The 15,575-nt window shown below is 44.5% G+C and overlaps 1 protein-coding gene and 1 pseudogene across 1 annotated transcript in view; one reads left to right on the top strand and one right to left on the bottom strand.

Annotated features, from left to right (window-relative positions):
- The window catches only part of TCF7L1 (transcription factor 7 like 1), a 191,422-nt gene that overhangs the window by 9,680 nt on the left and 166,167 nt on the right, over positions 1-15,575 (top strand). The window lies entirely within an intron of this gene.
- Positions 8,522-9,312, bottom strand: LOC128056484 (40S ribosomal protein S4-like; annotated as a pseudogene).

The following is a 15,575-nucleotide window of genomic DNA, read 5'->3' as shown; positions in this document are numbered from 1 at the left end:
AGCTGTGGTTCAGACTCTTCCTCTAGCACTGTCTATGCTCCACAGGTGTTAAGCAACCTTTAGAGGGCAACCCCAGGAGCTTCACTACTTGTTACCTTCAGAGAAAACAGTGGTTATCTGCTAACATAGACATGAACTTTTCTGAACGAGGTTGAGGGACTGTCTTTCCTTGTTGAAATTGGTGAGGCCTGGAGGAATACACAAGTGTGTCTTGCAAGGAACGATGCAGGAGGAACAGGCTGGCTCCTCCTACCCCTGCGATTTGGATTACAACATAGTTTGGTTTACAAACTGAGCTCTGGTGAACTGAGTATGCAAATATTATTTTCTTATTGTGCATTTTGTAAAATATTTTATAAATTGGTTGCTTTTAAACAAGCTCTTTAGAAATTAAAAATCCCCCCAGTCACTTGTAATTTGTGAAGTAAATTGACTGTGAAAGAAGTAAATGCTGAATATTTACACAGATTTGCAGACAATGTGTTAGTCCCCATCACCGCCCCTTTTCTGTGTGTGTGTGTGTGTGTGTGTGTGTGTGTGTGTGTGTGTAAGATGGTTTAAAATTAGGAATCAGGTAATCCGATACATTTTCATTCGCTTCCCAAATTTACCTTCTAGGTAGTCTCTTTCTGAAAACAATAGCATGGTGGAAAGAGTAATAAGGGGCTTCCAGGGGTTGCAACTCCAGTACTCTTTGCCTGGAAAATCCCATGGATGGAGGAGCCTGGTAGGCTGCAGTCCCTGAGGTCGCTAAGAGTCGGACACGACTGAGCAACTTCACTTTCACTTTTCACTTTCATGCATTGGAGAAGGAAATGGCAACCCATTCCAGTGTTCTTGCCTGGAGAATCCCAGGGACGGGGGAGCTTGGTGAGCTACCATCAGGGATGTGCTATAGGGTCGCACAGAGTCGGACACAACTGAAGCGACTTGGCAGCAGGGGTTGCAAAGAGTCGGACATGACTGAGCACTAACTGCAGAAGTATGGTTGATAGATGTTGGGGAGGCCCCAGAGATCCTGGCTAAGCCCTCCTGGGAATTTGCATATTACAAGGCACTAATCTCAGTGAGGTAATTGTCTTTTATACTTTGTAAAGTAAACAGGGCCGTTATTTGTAGGAATGTCTATAGAAAGTATAGAAAGTATGTCGTGTGGAAGAGCAGAGATGTAAATATGAGATAGTAACTGTGATTAAGAAATAGATGGATCTGATGATAAGGAAGAAAAACAGAAGAAATAGAAATGGCGGTATGAAAAGTTCAGTTTGGGATTGACGTGTGCACACACTGCTGTATTTAAAATAAATAACCAACAAGGGAGAGAAAAGGGAAAAGAAAAGCTGATCAGTTTATGAATCCAGATTTGTTGGCAGTAGTGATTTCTGATGTTTGGGACTATACTCTTCTCTGTAAATTCCAAAAAGGTTGTAACAGAGTCACTAGAATCAGATGGATTTATAACACATACCTTATAGGAGTGCACTGGGTGTTCCTCCCTGAGATTCTTGTGCAAGGACTCTGCTTGGGTACTCTGCAGCCCTCTGAGCCAGGAGGGACCATCCAGCTCTCCCAGTGATGAGCAGCGCAGGCTCAGGGAGATGGTGGGCTTCCCCAAGATCAGATAGTTATGAGCGATGAAAACAGAGTGGGAGCTCAGCTGTATCCCCTGGAGTTTTACCCTCCCCCTGCATTGGAGAAGGAAATGGCAACCCACTCCAGTGTTCTTTTCTGGAGAATCCCAGGGACAGGGGAGCCTGGTGGGCTGCCATCTCTGGGGTCGCTCTGAAGTGACGCAGCAGCAGCAGTAGCTACTCAGGGAGATCTGCAGCAACTCTGGCGGAAAGCAATGCTGTGGAGAAAATGCACCTCAAAATATTTCTTTGTTAAACTCAAACACCTGACCCATAATGAATGATTCATAGACATGTGTTGAATGTTGACAGCATGAATATTTAAACCTCGATATTTTTAAAAAGCAGCCTGTAGGCACCTGTAGTGTTGCAAGGTGCTCTGTTATACCGTTTGCAACTGGTACCACGTCTGATGGTACAATCTCCGTTTTATCCGCGAGGATGCTGAGACCGAGAGAGGAAGTAGAAGAGTCCAGAGTCACCTCTCCTGAAGGTTGTAAAGCCATCATTCCAGCCACAGTGCTGCCATTTCCCCTCTACTGAAAGTGGACGGGTCAAATTAATGTAAAAATGCCATTTGGAGCAAGATACAAAGAAATGGTATACAAGTGAAAAAATGAGTAATAAGCAACGTCTCTACATTCATTCTTTTCAGTGGCATCCCCAGCCCTTTAAGAGGAGGAACTGTAATCACTGTTTCTGCCTGGGGTAGAGTCAGAGCCTTAATGGTTGGTGTCTTTATAGTTTCAGAGATGGTATTCATTGCAATCTTAATCTTTCTTTGCTTGTCTTTGCTGTGCAGCTCCATGTGATCTGCTTTTTTCCCTTCAGTTTCCCCTGTGTTTTGCTTTGACATCTTGAAGAGGTCAACTTGGGTCCTTAGATACCGCAGTATGCAGTATTGGTCTGTACATCTGGTGACTTGGTCTACTGCCTACTGCTGCCCCCGACCAGCCCCCCTCACTTGTACTTGTGTCCGTATTTGTATGCAAATTAGATACAGCCATTACTTGTTAATCATAGCATCTATTTAAACATTTCTAGGTGGGTTGCATAAAGGCGAGGTATAGTGGTAGTCTTAGGGATACATGAGATGAAAACACATCATATTTAACTTACAGCATAAATGTTTCTGTTAATAAAATGCTTGTCAGGGATAGAGGCATAGGTCTGAAGCTTTGAAGTGGGAAAGAGATCTTCACCCAGGTGTTCCCAGACCCTCCTAAGCAGAGTTAATACAGGAAGGAGTGGAGAGGGTAAGAGAGTCTAGAGTTAGCCAGAGTCCCTTAATAAGTGTTCCTTTCACCTTGCACTGAAAAGAGAGAGGACCGGTGGAGAGAAGCCCAAGGATTGAAGGGTAGAAAAGCATACTCCATTGACCAGCAGTATATGTGGCTAAGGGGTCTGCGACTGGGGTTTGGCTGCAGTCAGACCTTGGACTCTAGCCCAGCCATGGTCTGGCTCTGTGCCCCTGTGCCCCAGGGCCCTCTTAGGCAAAATAGGGATAGTGGTAGTATTTGAGAGTCACTGAATTAACATTTTGGCTGAATGGACTACGTTTTAAAACCAGGATTTGTTCAAGGCTTAAATTAAATAGTAACATCATAGAATGAGTCTCTGGGATATAAGAAGAAATGTCAGTATTATTACAATTTTACTAATATGTTTAGTGACCAAAATTTTTAACTAATATTTTAATACATGGATATTTTCTTGCAGTATTTTAAAATATTTTTTAGGAAACAATGAAACGGTACCATCAGGGGACTGCTTAAAGTAGTTAGCACACCAGCTTCAGTATTTAGTGCATGGTTTTGAAGTTTACATGGTTATTAGTTCCCTTTGAAAAGACATATATCACTTTCAAAAGATTATGGGTTTGGGGACTTCCCTCAAAATCTGAAGTTAAAGCTTCCCCCCCTTTCAGTGTAGGGGGTGTGGTTCAGTTCCTGGTTGGGGCGCTATACCTTGTGGCCAAAAACCCAAAAAGTAAAATAGAAACAATATTGTAACAAATTAAGTCAAGACTTGTAAAATGGTCTGTATCAAACAAACAACAAAACGGATTAGTGGTTTGTGTGAGTTCTTCATCTATCAATAGGATGATGTGTTTACAACTAATTAATACACACACATGTTTTAACTTTTATTTTGGAATAATTTTAGACATAGGAAAGGGTGCAGACTCATACGGAGAATTTCTATATACTTTCCCCCAGATTTCTCCAAATGTTAACATTTATTTCCTTTTAAAAATCTTTCTTTCTTTAACTTTTTTTCTGAATCGTTTGACAGTAGTGACAGACTAGATAGCTTTGTGTGTTTGTCCTAAGACCAAGGACATTTACCATGATATAATTATCAAAATCAGGAAATTAACCTGAAGACAGCCCTGTTGTCTCAACTACAGACCTTATTCAGATGTTGGCTGATTGTCTTCCTGGCTTTTGTAGTAGAAGAAAATGTTAAAAATTTTTGGTGGGGATGGGAGATGTCCAGAAGGTGCCTAAGACTGTGTGCTATTCTTAGTTGTCATGTATTTTTACTCTCCCTCAGTCTAAAATAGCTTTTTTTTTTAATGATTTTATTTTTAGTCTCCCTCAGACTAGAAAAGTTTAAAGAAAAATAATTTTATGTATTTGTGGCCGTGCTGGGTCTTCGTTACTGCACAGGCTTTTCTCCAGTTGCAGCGAGTGGGGGGCGTTGCTCTTGGTTGTGGTGCGTGGGCATCTCATTGCGGTGGCCTCCCTTGTTGCAGAACACGGGCTCTAGTACATGTGGGCTTCAGTAGCCCTGGGGCTCTAAAGCAGAGGCTCTGTAGTTGTGGTGCACAGGCTTAGTTGTTCCACAGCACGTGGGATCCTCCCAGACCAGGGATCCAACCCTTGTCTCTTGCACTGGCAGGCAGATTCCTTACCACTGAGCCACCAGGGAAAACCCTAGAACAGATTTTTGAACTGTGTCTTGTATTGACTTTTTAAGAATACAAGCCATTTATTTTGTAGGACCTTGAACTTTTCTCCCCCTAATGTTTCTTCAAGTAGATTTTGGACAAGAATACTGCAAAATTGATGTCCTTCTCAATGCTTCTCCTAAGAGGCACCATCTATTTTTCCCATTCATCAGTTCAGTTCAGTTCAGTCGCTCACTTGTGTCCGATTCTTTGCGACCCCATGAATTGCAGCACGCCAGGCCTCCCTTAATTTTGATCATTTGGTTAAAATTTGGTCTACCAGATTTACCCAAGAAAGTTACTGTGTTTTAATGTTTCTTTGTGTGTGGGCTTCCCTGTGTTTCTTTGTGTGTGGGCTTCCCTGATGGCTCAGAGGTTAAAGCGTCTGCCTGCAATGCGGGAGACCTGGGTTTGATCCCTGGCTCGGGAAGATCCCCTGGAGAAGGAAATGGCAACCCACTCCAGTATTCTTGCCTGGAGAATCCCATGGACAGAGGAGCTTGGTGGGCTACAGTCCACGGGGTCGCAAAGAGTCGGGCACGACTGAGTGACTTCACTTTCACTGTGTGTGTATATGTGTGTTTTAAATTTATTTTTAACTGGATGATAGTTTCTTTACAATGTGAAAGTTACTCTTTTTACTGTTTGTGATTATCAGTATCTTGTGAGGAGATACTTTGGGACTATGTAAGTATAGCATTGTTCATCACTTTCAACTACTGGTTTTAGTATCCACTGATGTTTCTTACCAGAAACAGTTATCACTGTGGTTGTGGCCAAATTTTTTGTTTTATTTATTTATTTTTGTATTTTTGATGAAAATTGTATGGTGGTTGAATTTTAAAGTTTGTTATTTTAACTCAGGAACAATTTCTCAGCTCTGTAAGTTATTGAATTGTTTAGCATATTTGTGAATACTGAGATGAAGGAACAAGATGACTTAGGTCCTTTTTAAAAAATAATAGTTTGTTCTTCATAGTTTTTATGATCTTTATTATGCCAACATCAATGATAAATCAGTGATTTACCAAGAATTTAACGGCTCACGATTTTGAGATCTTGTGAAATATTGAGGTAGCAGAGTTGACATTTTGTTCTTTGTTCTTCATAGAATGTAAAGAAGTTCCTAATTGGGATTTTTAGGTTCTTATCTGATGACTGGAGTTTCTCCTAGTCTGTCTAGATTTTCTTAAATGCAACCCCAGGGGTCTTTAAACCTGTTTTTCTGTCTCCTGTATTTCTTAAAAATCGTTAGCTGGATCTAGATTCTTGATCAGGCTCCAAGGTTCTCGCTCTCCTTTTAAAATTTATTTTATTTTTTAATTTTTTGGGTTCTGTAAATTGACTTTCATAGACTTTCTATTACTTCTTACTTTATTTTTGCACAACTCTTTCATAAATGGCCTTTCATGGAGAGGCACTGCAGGTCAGCCTGTCTCTCTGTATTAGCAACCACTGATGATCATCACCCACATCACCTGTGAGCAGTTTCAAAATGGCCATAGTCTGTTTGTATCATTGCTTCTCCATAACATTTTTAAAAAGAGAAGCAGCTGCTGCTGCTGCTGCTAAGTCGCTTCAGTCGTGTCCAACTCAGTGCGACCCCATAGATGGCAGCCTTCCAGGCTCCTTCGTCCATGGGATTTTCCAGGCAAGAGTACTGGAGTGGGGTGCCATTGCCTTCTCCGAAAAAGAGAAACTACCTTTCATCAACTACTAAGTTACCTTAGATCAGAGATCGGCAAACTAAGGTCAACAGGCTAAATCCAACCCAATGTTTATTTTTGTAATTAAAGTTTTATTGGAACAGCCATGCCCATTCATTTGCATATTGTCTGTGGCTGCTTTTGCACAGCAGCGGCTGGGTTGAGCAGTTGCCGCTGGGGCCATAAGTGGCCCATGTCTGCGTGTATGCTCACTCAGTCGCCAAGTCATATACGACTCTTTGTGACCCTATAGACTGTAGCCTGCCAGACTCTTCTGTCCATTGGATTTTCCAGGTGAGAATACTGAAGTGGATTGCCATTTCCTTTTCCAAGGGATCTTCCTGACCCAGGGCACACTGGGTCACTTGTCAGGCACATTCTTTACCACTGTGCCACCTGGGAAGCCCCATAAGTGGCTCACACTGCTGAAAAGATCTGGCCCTTGACAGAAACAGTTTGCTGACCCCTGCTCTAGATCATATGGAAGAAGCAATTTAAATGTTTGATCCTTTCTCCAGTTTTCAGTTGTTGTCCTATTATCCTGCAAAAGTGACTGCTGAATTTTTTTTTCTTAATATTGTTACAGATTCATGGATGTAAACCTATTTGATATAGTTCAACTGATTTACAATTATTATCTTTATTGAAACTCAAATTAATACATCTTTAGCCAGCGGGAGCCTCTTCAAGTTGGTTCCTGAGTTTTTGTGTATACAGTCTTTGTGTATACAGTCTTTGATGCTTCTGGGATTACTGGTATGGTGTTCCAGGTTCATCTTGTGGATTTCCTGCTGTAGACCTGGGGCCAGATATTTCTAGGATCTCTGCTTCCTTTCAGTGAAAGATGTTATTTAGAGACCATAGTCTGAATGCTAAGGGTGCATATAAAGCTCCTAAAGGGTGTTCTGTTTAATGTTATGAGCGCATTAACTAATCTGTAGAATTTGAAAGTAGAATGTAATAGCTGTGATTTTAAAACACATAGTCACTTCTTTTGTACTAAAAGTATGTAATGTTCTCTTTGTGTGTGTGTGTATTTATTTATTTATTTGGCTGCATGGGGTCTTAGTCGTGGCGTGTAGGATCTTTCTCATTGCAGGATCTTTCCGTGCGGCACACAGACTCTGTAGTTGTGATGCTTGGCTCGGTAGTTGTACCATGCTGGCTCAGTAGTTGTGGCAGGCAGGCTTTCTAGTGCTGACTTGCAGGTTTAGTTGCACCTTATCATGTAGGATCTTAGTTCCCCTCTGCAGGGATCGAACCTACGTCCTCTGCATTGAAAAGTGGATTCTTTACCACTGGACCACCAGGAAAGTCCTAATGATCTCCATTTTTAATGTCCTCTTAATAATGTTGTTAATTAATCCTCCTATTTAGTAATTTTAGTTGTACATTAGAATTGTTTTCTATCTTTCATGCTTATATCCTTTCAATAAAATATATGCTTATCTATTTCTGCCAGTTGTTAGCATTTCACTGGATAAAGCTCGCAAGATTTCCACCCAGGTTGCGTGTGGAATGCCTCCCTGTTTTTGAAAGGGTTTGTTCAGATAATGACAGCAAATCCAAACATGCTTCATTTCTCTGTTTCTCACATTGTGACAGTAATTAGATGTATTGGTCACCTCTGTGACCACATGCTCATCCATCAGGCAGAATTACAGGTCTTCTGAAGACTGAAGCTGAAACTGAACAACTGAATGCCGAGGCCATATTTTTATATATTCCTAGGACCTGCCTCACGGTTGCAAAGTACTACATACTGAGTACGTAGTAAGGGCTTTGTTAAGGTAACCTCTTTATCAACTTTGGTGGCCTTGGCTTTTCAGGTCTTCCTAGCCCCTATGAAATTTAGTCTCTGTATTGTACCATTCCTTGTATGAACTTGTGTTCAGTTTTGGATTGCTGGTTTTGTAGAACCCATATGCTTAGCAATCCTGGCTGTCATATTTCCCTTTTGATCACCGTTGCCCCTAGCACAGTGCCTTGTAGACAAAATCTGTACTATATGGTTATTTGTGTAACTGCACTTCCCTCATTTTAGCACATCATATATAATAAAATAAACAGCAAAAATCTGGCTTCCTCCTGGACATTGTTAGGTTAACAAGGGAAATTTATCATTCACTTTTGAGAACTTTCAGGTATGATCTTTTTGCTTTTATTAATCATTTGGTATTATCTTTAATTAAGTACAAAGACTTTTCCAGACACATCACATAGAGATCATTTTATCCACTGCTCTGTTTGGCTGCCAGTCTCTTGTCTCTCTGCTCAGCAATGGTAAGGCGAATACCCTTTCCACGGGGAAGAGAGAATCACGGTTTGTTGCCTTTGCCAGTAACGAAAATGTTTGAGAGCCGTGTGGCAAAGCTGTTGCCGTTCGCATCTTACACATACATGAACTACTGCAAAAGAGCCTGGATGTCTCTCCCGGTTTGTAATCACACCAGTTCTTCCCAGGTTAGCACCTCCAGTCACCGTGCACAGGTTACCAGTGTCAAATTTGATGAAATCAATAATCTTGCCAGTCTCCAAGTCAATCTGAATGGTGTCATTCACCTTAATGAGGGGATCGGGGTAACAGATGGTACGAGCATCCTGGGTTACCAGATGAGGGATTCCTTTTGTCCCCACAAATATCTTTCTTTGCACAATTTATACTTGGCCTCCTCAGATGTAAGATGATAAATAGCAAAGCGACCCTTGGGGTCATAGATCAAACAAAAATTCTCTCCAGTCTTATCAATGCTGATGACCATCATAAAGCCAGCAGGTAGGTTATATCTGTGCGGACTTTGCCATCGATCTTAATGAATCGCTGCATGCAAATCTTCTTTTCTTCATCTCCTGTTAGGGCATACTTAAGTCTGTTCCTTAGGAAAATGATTAGGGGGAGACATTCCCTCAGCTTGTGGGGGCCGGCAGATGGTTGAGGGGCAAACACACTGGTCAATTTATCCAGCATCCAATGTTTTGGAGCTGCTGCGAGTTTCAGGTGCTTCTTGGGACCCTGAGCCATGGCTGTGCTAGGCACAAAAAGAGCTCAGGTGTGATCTTTGTTTTTTTAAAAAATATTTATTTATATTTGTTTGGTTGATTATGTCAGGTCTTAGTTGCAGCGTTCGGGGGCGTGGGGGCTCAGGATTTGAGCCATGAGGGCTCTCTAGTTGTAGTGCGTGGGTTCTAGAGCAGGGGTTCCCCCCCCCCTCGGGCCATGGTACTGATGAGGGGCCCATTAGGAACTGGACTGCACAGCAGGTGAGCAGCAGGTGATCAGGTGAAGCTACGTTTATAGCTGCTCCCCATCCCTAGCATTTTCACCTGAGCTCCGCCTCCTGTCAGATCAATAGTGGCATTAGATTCTCATAGGAGCACGAATCCTACTGTGCTTGAATCATCCCCAAATCATTCAGGATGGGTGCAAAAATTGTCTCCCAGGAAACTGGTCCCTGGTGCCAAAAAGGTTGGGGACTGCCATCCTAGAGCACAAGGGCTCTCTCTAGTTGTGGCTTGCAGACTTAGTTGCCTGCAAGCGTGTGAGATCTTAGTTCCCTGACCAGGGATCAACCCTGCATCAACAGCTTTGGAAGACAGCTTCTTAACCACTGGACCACCGGGGGAGTCTTGGGTGTGATCTTTGATAAGTTGACCACTGGTGGTTGATCCTTTTAATTTTCCTTTAAAAAAAAATCATTTGGCTGCACTGGGATCTTCATTGTGGCACTCAGGATCTTTAGCTGCGGCATGTGGGAACTAGTTCCCTGACCAGGGATTGAACCCCGGCCCACTGCATTGGGAGCATGGAGTGTTAGCCACTGGACCACCAGGGAAGTCCCTTAATGTTACTTTTTGTGAAGATTTCTTCAGTTCATCCCAGTTTAAGGCTGTACATTCTTTTAAAAATGAAGCAGATGTCTGTGCTGGAGACAGAGTTCCCACTGGTATGTAGCTGTGGACATTCCTTCATCTGTAATACTGGGGGTATGTTAGCAGTTGTAGAAGCCATATGTTTTCATAGGCCTTTGCCAAGGAAAATACTTTAGAATTACATTAGCAACTCTAAGGTATTTTGGCTGTTCTGAGAGGACACATGGTAGTTTTCCAATTATACAAACAAGAGCTTTTGTTTTATGCTGAAGTTTCTTACAGGCTTTGGGAACAATAGAGCCTCTATCAGCATTTCCCAGAGTAACATCCTAGGGATGTTAAGAGGTAGTACTATTGCTTCATTTCTGCAAGACTTTAACATGCCGGTGTGGTCTCTTAGGGGGAGTGTGCTATGCAAGAGTCCTCTGGCTTATTTGACCAAGGCTTTCCTTGTGTTTGAAATACTACCATCCACCCAGTGTCCCTAACCCCATGCACACATTTCACTTCATAGTCCCTGGCTCCCAGCCTTAGATGTGGTCCCTGGTGCAAATGCTGAGCTCCCTGTACTTGAGCACATTGCTCTGCTGGTAAATATGTGACTTCACAGTGATCCAATAGGCGCTGTCTTCTTTGGAGCCTAACCTCACTGAAGAACTTGGGGAAGGGGCCTGTTTTCTGTGGGATTCTAGCACCAGGCGTTTATGTGTTTTCATTTATTTATTTTTGGCTGTGCTGGATCTTTGTTGCTACACAGGCTTGTCTCTGGAGAGTAGGGTTTCTCTCTAGTTGCGGTGCTCAGGCTTCTCCCTGCACTGGCTTCTTTTTGTTGCAGATCACGGGCTCTAGACCGTGTGGGCTTCAGTAGTGCAGTTTCCAAGCTCTAGACCAGTGCTTCCCTGGTAGCTCAGATGGCCTACAACTCAGGAGACCTGGGTCGATCCCTGGGTTGGGAAGATCTCCTGGAGAAGGGAATGGCAACCCGCTCTAGTATTCTTGCCTGGAGAAGTCCATGGATAGAAGAAGCTGGTGGGCTACAGTCTGTGGGATCGCAAAGAGTCGGACACAACTGAATGACTAACACACACACACACAAGCTCTAGAGCACGGGCTCAATAGTTGTGGTGCATGGGCTTAGTTTCTCCTCAGCCTGTGGGATCTTCCCTGACCAAGGATTCAACCCATGTCTCCTGCTTTGGCAGGCGGATTCTTTGCCACTGTGCCACCAGGGAAGCCCAGCACCAGGCGTTTAGAAGGCTCTTCACAAATATTTGTTGGATGAGTGAAGGGTCTGTCGATCCCTTCATTCTGAATAGCATCTCACAGGACCAGAGCTCTAGCAAACCCACTTTGGGAACCATAGCTTGGTCTTCACTTTCAGTGTGAATAACTGGAATTCTGGTAGACTTTCATAATGCTATTGAATGTCCTCAGCGCATCCACCTAGCAAGGAAAACTGTCAATATTTTTAAAGATGAGGCTCAGTCTTTGAAATCTCTTGTCTCAGTGGCACATAGTGAATCAGCTGGGATTGGAACCTTCATTTCCTGATACCTGTCCCTGGGCCCATTATCCCCAGACAGCCTGCAGCCCCCTCTCACATTATTAGTTACATAAATGGGAGCTGGTGTTCAGGCCATGGGGGAGGGAGAAATCAGATGCCTCTTTGTGTACTCATTAACGCAGGCAGAACAAAAGGCCCAGCTTGGTTTTCAAGTTCAAGTTTGGCTCACATGTGGTCCTCAGTGGAGATTATGATCTCAGGTAAATTAAAAACAAATGTTAAAGAAGTCATAATGAAGTAGACGGAGTTCAGGAATCTTGTTTTTCAACACTGGGGTAAACAGACCCTTCTCTAAAGCAGACATTCACCTCCCCTCTTCCACTTTACCTCTCTGCCCATCACTATGGTTACTGTTCACTTTTACTGCAGTTAGCCAGGCAGGTAGGTGTGTATATATGGTCTCATGTCAGTATACTCAAGTTTGTTCACCCGGCTCCTTGCTTTTCTAAACCAGGCCGGTAGACATTTAGTTCAGTCTACTATCGCATTAAGTAAAAAGGAATTGCACATTTGACAAAATGCCCCCTTCCTTGGGCAAGGCCCCCAGTGGCCTGCTCAAGGGAGCTCAAGGCCAGCACGTGAGGCGAGAGTACACAGGATCCTCCTGTGTTCTCCTCCCCCAGGCCGAGTTCCCAAGCATATTCTTGACTGGAGCTGGGGAGTCTTGGGGCCCAGTGATTTTACGCACTAAATGGGACTCTGTATGTCTGAGCCAAATTAAGTCTGTGGGCAGTCTTTACGAGCACAGTAACCGTTTTTACAGATGTAAAGAAGCTCAAAAGTACTGTGTATGTTTGCAGTCGCCGTCCCTGTAAAGTTTCCATGAGCACACTGCAAGGGCTCTGTCCACGGAAATTTAGTTCTGTTCTCACCCTGCTTACCTCGTCACTCTGTCAAAGCACGCCATATGAATGTGTGGGTGTGTGTACACGATTAATTCTGCAGTGAGGGCAGTTTTGTCCCCCAGGGGACAGTTGGCAATGTCTGGAGACATTTTTGGTTGTTACGACTTGGTGGTGGGGGCGGCGGGGAGTTACTACTAGCGTCTCGTGGGTAGAGGCCAAGAATGCTACTTAGCGTCTTAAAAGGTACAGGATAGTTCCTCACAGCAAAAAAATTATCTTGCCCCAAATGTTCATAATGCTGAGGCTGCAGAACCCTGGGGTACAGACAACATAGTATATCAAACATGAATAAACCATGTGCATGTGTGTGCATGCTCATAAACATATGTGGCTATGTGCATATGTCATATGAGTACATGCATATAAAAGGGCTTCCCAGGTGGCGCAGTGGGTCAAGAATCCGCCTGCCAATGCAGGAGCCAAGGGTTTGATCCCTGGGTTGGGAAGACCCCCTGGAGAAGGGCATGGTAACCCACTCCAGTATTCTTGCCTGGAGAATTCCATGGACAGAGGAGCCTGGTGGACTATAGTCCATGGGGTTGCAAAGAGTTGGACACGACTGAAGTGACTGAGCACGCACACACACGATGCATATACATGCTGCACGGCATGGCCAAAAAAAGGGAAACATAGCAAGACTGGTACCTGAATTTCTCTTCTTTCTGAGCAGTACTTTTTTGCAGAGGTAATAGTCTCTTTCTTGAGGGCGTTCAGTGTCCCAGAGGAGTATTGCATATATTAACTCACTTAATCCTCAGAATGAGCCTACTGGTGGGCACAGTGGTTATTCCTGCTTTACTCTGGAGGAAATCAGGGCTCAGAGAGGTCAAGATCTTTGCCTGAGGCCACTCAGCCTTCAAGGGGTGGGGATTGATGTAGAACCCACTTTTGCTGGCCCCTCCCACAGGGCACCACCTCCCACTAGGCCATGTGGTGGTGGGAAGGGCTTTGTGAGTTTGGGGGACGTGGCCCGGACATGGCCAGTACAGTGTAGACGCTGAACGGGGTGGCCTGTGGGACTCCTTCCAGTGGTTGCATTCTGAGGCTGCAGTTTGGAAATGGCCTGTAGTGCCTGAGCATTGTCTCTGAGAAGCCCTGATCCTATGAACCTGAGACTCTATGAAACCTGTAGGGTTTTTTGGACTCACAGCACCCTGTTGGGTCCATAGCACTGGCTTGGAGGCTTCTGGGGGAGGGGGCCAGGGGAGAGTAGGAGGGATGGTGGCAAGTCAGCCTGCCTGGGCCTGGGGAGCTGGATGGGTCAGGACAGGAGAGACCCTGCTGGTTTTCCTGCCTTTCCCTCTTTTCTCCTTCCTTTGCTGCTCAGGGGAGGCCTGGGGCTTCATAGGAGGTGATGGGATGGGGGGAGGGGGCTGCAGTTGGTGGTAATTACTCACATGTGCACAGTGGGTGTAGCCTGGTGCCTCCAGGGATGGCTGAAAAGCTGGAGATCTCGATCAGAATGTGAGAGAATGTGAGACTTCCCTGGTGGCTCAGTGGTTAAGAATCCACCTGCCAATGCAGGAGACATGGGTTTGATCCTTGGTCTGGGAAGATTCCACATGCCACGAGGCAGCTAGGCCCATGGGCCACACTGCTGAGCCCTAGCTCTGGAGCCCAGGAGCCACAGCAACAGACGTCAGTGCTCTGCATCTGGAGAGTAGCTCTGGCTCTCCAAAACTAGAGAAAGACTGCACACAGCAAGGAAGACACAGCACAGACAAAAACAAATTAAAAACAAAGTGTAAAACAAAGTGTTAGAGGAAAGCAAGCATTCTGCGGGAAGTAAGCAAGGTGCAGAGTAGCCTCCTAGGGGAGGGGGGCGGTTAGAGGTGCATACTCTAGTATCCAAAGTATACAGTAGTCATGTACTGTTGTGAGAGCAGGACCCTAAGGAAGGCTGAGTGCCGAAGAATTGATGCTTTCGAACTGTGGTGCTGGAGAAGACTCTTGAAAGTCCTTTAGATAGCAAGGAGTCCAACCAGTCAATCCTAAAGGAAATCAACCCTGGATATTCATTGGATAGAATGAAGCTCCAATACTTTGGCCACCTGATGTGAGTAGCTGACTCATAGGAAGAGACTCTGATGCTGGAAAAGATTAAGGACAGGAGAAGCGGGTGACAGAGGATGAGATGGTTGGATGGCATCACTGATTTAATGGACACAAACTTGGGCAGACTCTGGGAGATACTGAGGGACTGGGAAGCCTGGCATCCCATAGTCCATGGGGTCACAAAGGGTCGGATGCGACTTAGAGGCTGAGCAAGAACAATAACAATCCAAAGTATAAACAAGGAACCAGCCACACTGCTGTTTAAGTGCCTGCTTCATGGGCAGCAGCTGGAAAGCTGGCAGCCACATCAGCCCAGAGGTTCCCTTAGCCTGGCCTCAGAACCCCAGGAGCTGAACAATGAACAGGCTGCATTTTGCTGCCTTGTCCCCTCTTGCATGGGTGCTTTAGAATATAGGCGCCCATTGCCCTCTGTCTGGGACCTCTCTGGTTTTCTGGGTTTGGTACCCAAAGACCATCTGCAAAATTCCGTGGGAAGCTGAAACCTACCCAGAGCTCCGGGGTCCAGCTTTCCTGAGGGCTGTTTCAGCACTTTTCAAATGTATTTTGCTGTGGAAAGAACCTGTTTAATAAAGTCTGGGACTTCCCTGTTGGTCTGGTGGTTAAGAATCCACCTGCCAATGCAGAAGACATGGATTTGATCCCTGGTTCAGGAAGATCCCACATGCCACAGGGCAGCTAAGCCCGTGTGCCACAACTAGTGAGCCTGTGCTCAACAGCAAGAGAAGCCACCACTATGAGAAGCCCTCGCACCGCAACAAAGACTGGTCCCAGCTTGCTGCAACTAGAAAAAGCCCACACACAGCAACAAAGACCCAGTGCATCCAAAACTAAATTAACAAGTAAAATAAAAAAATAAAAATAATGTTATCC

Source organism: Budorcas taxicolor, chromosome 11, assembly GCF_023091745.1.
Source record: "Budorcas taxicolor isolate Tak-1 chromosome 11, Takin1.1, whole genome shotgun sequence".
Classification (NCBI taxonomy): domain Eukaryota; kingdom Metazoa; phylum Chordata; class Mammalia; order Artiodactyla; family Bovidae; genus Budorcas; species Budorcas taxicolor.
The sequence above is the reverse complement of the archived record's forward strand: the minus strand, read 5'-3'. Positions and strand labels throughout refer to the sequence as shown.